This window comes from Octopus bimaculoides, chromosome 2 (assembly GCF_001194135.2).
Source record: "Octopus bimaculoides isolate UCB-OBI-ISO-001 chromosome 2, ASM119413v2, whole genome shotgun sequence".
NCBI lineage: Eukaryota > Metazoa > Mollusca > Cephalopoda > Octopoda > Octopodidae > Octopus > Octopus bimaculoides.
Genome location: NC_068982.1, coordinates 8,168,234 through 8,172,639, shown reverse-complemented (window position 1 = coordinate 8,172,639; position 4,406 = coordinate 8,168,234).

Below are 4,406 nucleotides of genomic sequence, written 5' to 3'. Positions count from 1 at the left end.
TATATATATATATATACACGACGGGCTTCTTTGAATTTCCGCCTATCAAACCAACTCATGAGGCTTTGGTCAGCCCGAGGCTATAGTAGAAGACACTTGCCCAAGGTGCCACGCAGTAGGATTGAACCCGGAACCATGTGGTGAGGGAGCAAACTTCTTACCACACAGCCACACCTTCGCTGTATTATTTTTACAATCGCTAAGGTAGCGACCTGGTAGAATCGTTAGCACAACGCACAGAATGCTTAGCGGCGTTTCGTCTGTCTTTGTGTTCTGAGTTCAAATTCCACTAGTCGACTTTGCCTTATATCTTTCCGAGGTCCACGAAATAAGTTCCAGCTGAACAATGGAGTCGACGTAGTCGACAACCTCTCACTCAAAATTTCAGGCTTAGTTAAGGTAACAGCTGGTAACACATTAAAGCTAAAATATTCTTAGTAGATTCCAAATCGATAGCAAAGAGTACAAATTGGTAAAGTATGTGATTAAAATAAGATTGCTTTAGTCTTTCTATTATAATTATGTTTACACCTATATCAGTACTTGACGAGTCCATTATTTTATTGAACCTGGGTGAACATAAGGAAAAGTTTTCGGCGTGGTTTGAAATCAGAATGTAAAAAACAGCAAGTTAACACCATGAAAGATTTGAACCAGCACCACCGTATTGAGACTATAAACACACTCCTACAAACATAGATTGTTGAACATTAACAAGTGACAACAATTTTTCTTTCTTTCTAGAATTGCTTCTCTTTGGTCACTCTTTTTGATCATAGTGATGCTTGTCATCTCTGCCGTTCCAATGGCACAAAAAGCACTGATGCTTTGTATACCCCATTTGCAATCCAAGAAGCAAACCAATAACTCGGTTCTCGCCATATCATTGGTACTGCAAGTGGCATACTTTTCCGTTTACCATTCAGCCATTGGGTTAGTGCTATGTAGCAGTTTTTGCAACAAACATGAGGCGCCCACAGTTTATCTTGGTCCCCAACTTAGCACCCAAAGTAAAGCTCGTAAGCATTTAAAAATTTATTTGTAAGCTTATTTCTCTGATCTTTGGGCGTAAATTTTTCAGGCACGTAACAATAGCTGTCCAGGTGATGAACACAAACTCTTCTGCTCATCATAAATACATACAGTAATAACCTAAATCAACACTCAAGGAAGCCTATCAGTAAACTAAAACATATAATTAATCAACTGTAAATGTTACTGTAAAACATCAAAATATATTTCTCCAAAAAAATCATTGAAATTGTTATAGAATATCCTGAAGTTATGGATATCACGAAACAATTTTTTTCCATTTCTAAATTTCAAACATTGATCACTTTTATAAATGACTAAACTACTTTTCCTATAACCTGGCTCTCTTATTTGATGTACTTTGTTTTAACAGCACTAGCAGTTATCAAGAAAAGGGAGTCTGAGTGGCTTACTATATAACCTAATATCAATAGCCTACTGTGAGGAGAACTTTACTATAATTACAGCGATAACAAAGTAAAATAAATTCTCGTCTTGAGAGGCAATTTAACAGGTAGCCTACATTTCCCCCGATCAGCACTTATTTTTGTTTCAGTGATGAGTATATGAATCGAAGGCCTACTACTTTAATATTATCGATTGGTTGGGAAATCTGATGCTGTGAATAGCTAAAAACAACTACACGTGCTGTCTGAAAACTGATCTCAGATTCGGATGACAATCACTTGTTTTATGTTTAACACTTTGTTTCGCTGCCGTGACGTTTCCCCTCCCCCACCTTGTTTGAATGGGGAAGTGCTGTTATCAAAATGATGTGTCGCCATGACTGACCGCTGAAACCACAAGTTTTCTTTTAATTCTCTCTCTGTTTATTTCTTCGTGTTTCTTTTTGTTGAAAAGCGTAGGCTCGAAACGTAAAAGACTTTCTCATCTTCCCGAGCGTCAAACTAATACACCTCGTGTTGCTTATACGCCTATCTTCGTCTTTTGTTTTTCTATAAATTTCAACTATGACTGTTAGTTCGTCAGACATGACATCGTCTGAGGAGTTGCTGAAGAGAATATATATAATAGACCAGGCAATAGCGGAGGAAAGAAATTTTGCAGATGCGGCTAGAGGAAGAAAGGAAGGTTTATGAATCAAGAGGGAGGAATTTGAAAAATCCAAGGCAATGTTGAAGAGAGAAGGGCACAAAGTAAAGGTGACCCCATCCAGTGAGACTACAAAACAAGTGAAAGAAAAGACGATAGTGTACAGAACGTAGAACCAGAAATGACAAAGAAGAGATGTAGCAACAAAGGCTCAAGTTGAAAAAGCGCTGAGACCCATCTAGCAGGACGTCACGTACCTCGCCAGAGAAAGAAAGTATGCGGCGGTGGAAGTGCGGTTTTGCAACTGAGACAATAGCCAGGCAGCACTCCCCGTAACTTCCCTCAAGACAGACGAGGTAGTTCTTCTGCCTATTTACCTGGGAAGACGTGCTTCCAGGGTAAGGGTGGATAACCCCCCCCCCCCCTGAGGTAGATGTTACCTGGCTGGTGGCAGCCATCCTATTTGGGTTAGAAGAGATTATGGTCCTCCAAGTCTAACGTATACCACAGAGGAATCGGCAAAGGCTTTGGTCGGCCCGAGGCTATAGTAGAAGACACTTGCCCAAGGTGCCACGCAGTGGGAATGAACCTGGAACCATGTGGTTGAGAAACAAGATTCTAACCACATCCATGTCTGCTCATATATATATATCTTTTACTCTCTCTTTTACTTGTTTCAGTCATTTGACTGCGGCCATGCTAGAGCACCGCCTTTAGTCGAGCAGATCGACCCCAGGACTTATTCGTTGGAAGCCTAGTACTTATTCTATCGGTCTCTTATGCCGAATCGCTAAGTTACGGGGACATAAACACACCACCATCGGTTGTCAAGCGATGTTGGGGGGGGACAAACACAGACACACAAACATATATACACACACATACATATATATACATATATACGACGGGCTTCTTTCAGTTTCCGTCTACCAAATCCACTCACAAGGCTTTGGTCGGCCCGAGGCTATAGTAGAAGACACCTGCCCAAGGTGCCACGCAGTGGGAATGAACCCGGAACCATGTGGTTCGTAAGCAAGCTACTTACCACACAGCCACTCCTGCGATATATATATAAAGGTGAGAGATACCGCGTGGTTAAGACGCTCGATTTACGGTATGATTACAGCCAGTAGGGGTGAGGTTTGGTTGATGTAATTTTATAGAGCGTCGACTGATTGGAATCAGATCGACGAAAACTGTACGGAAGCCCGTCAGATTGAATGCACCTGTAATTCAAGATGGATTTCGGGGTTAGGAGGTGTTTTACGGGAACTTGTTAAATTTTTTTCAGCTGCTTGAAAAATATGTAGTTCTGATGGTGTTTGGAAATCAAGTGGCAGAATCGTTAGCACGCTGGACGAAATGCTTAGCGGTATTTCGCCCGTCCTTACGTTCTGAGTTCAAATTCCGCCGAGGTCGACTTTGCATTTCATCTTTTCGTAGGTCGATATAATAAGCAACACTTGAACACTGAAGTCGATGTAATCGACTCATTCCCACCCCACCATAAAAAATTGCTGCCCCTGTGGCAAAATTTGAAACTATTATTTAGAAAATGGAACTAAAATATCACCTCACTTGTGCATGATAGATATATAAATAGGCGGATAAACAGACAAATGGTTTAAGGAAGGATCAGCCCTTGGGTTGCTGGTCCCCGAAGAAGCTGAACTTCGGCGTGTACAAGCTGACGGTCGTGAAAATTTCCTTGTTTTTGTCATGCTCTCCTTAGCACCCACTGGCACATAGAACCCCGGGCAACTGTTAGAGTTGCCGGCCTTGGTTTAAGGTCCACAAAGAAAGAAATGTAAAAGTAAAAACTAAATTGGAAATCATAAATATCTTTGTTTCGTGATTGGATCGGATTGGTAGTATAAGTTGGACTTGTGTTTGAAGAAGTGTGTGACTGCGTTATAAATAAGGGTTAAGGCCACCAGAAATAGAGGTGGTAAGAGGAGGAACACTTTAGGTACTATTGAACTAATAAAGTAAAAAATATAGTTACCATGGTAACGAAGAATTTTATGGTGGACTTGATCGACATAAAACAAAGGGAAAGAAAAAACTAAGTTCATGCACGTACACACACAAACACACACACACACACACACACGTCTATGAATAAGCGAAGAAATGAATAAAAGGCCTAATAGATAAGGTAAAAAGTTGCACAGTTGAGCTTCAAATATACATACATACATACATATATATATATATATATATATATATATATAAGCAATGTTAATTCTCTAAATGAAGTATTAACAGTAACTGCACGATAAAGTGTAGTATATTGCCACTTAAGTGTGGCTGACCCCTAG